Source organism: Anopheles ziemanni, assembly GCF_943734765.1.
Source record: "Anopheles ziemanni chromosome X unlocalized genomic scaffold, idAnoZiCoDA_A2_x.2 X_unloc_94, whole genome shotgun sequence".
In the NCBI taxonomy this organism is placed as follows: domain Eukaryota; kingdom Metazoa; phylum Arthropoda; class Insecta; order Diptera; family Culicidae; genus Anopheles; species Anopheles ziemanni.
This window is the reverse complement of record NW_026689866.1, coordinates 45001-45635: the sequence shown is the minus strand read 5'-3', so window position 1 is coordinate 45635 and position 635 is coordinate 45001.

Genomic DNA, 635 nt, shown 5'->3' with positions numbered 1-635 from the left:
CTCGGACAACAGGTGACACCCGAAGTACATCCGGAGAGTGTATATCAAGTGTTTGCTCACCAAGTCCTCAACCAACCCCAAGTACCCGGAGGTACCCAGAGTGTTGGATCCGCCAACCCGTCCCGGCACTCTAAGTCCTTGCGAACCCAAAGTGTTTGCCCGGTTGGGCCATTAGATCACAACGCTTGCTAACCATGCAAGTGGTCTGGAGTATAGGTGATACTGACATACCACCGAGATGGTACATCTAGTATTGGGTCACCAAAACCAAACCAACCCCAAGTATCAACCCGGCATACTCAGAGTGATGGATCCGCCAACCCGTCCCGGCACTCCAAGTCCTTGACGAACCGAAAGTGTTTGCCCGGTAAGGCCATTAGATCACAACGCTTGCTACCCCACGGCGAGCTAAACATGCAAGTGGTCTTAGGCAACAGGTGACACCCGAAATTCATCCGAAGATGGAATATCAAGTGTTTAATCACCAAGCCAGCATCCAAACACCAAGTACCCCGGGAGGACCCGATGCGTTGCGACCATCTCCAAGTTCTTGACGAACCCGCAGTGAAAGGCGGTAAGGCCTCTGGGCCGCAACGCTCGCATGTGTTAACCCGCAAACACCACTGACCGGTCGG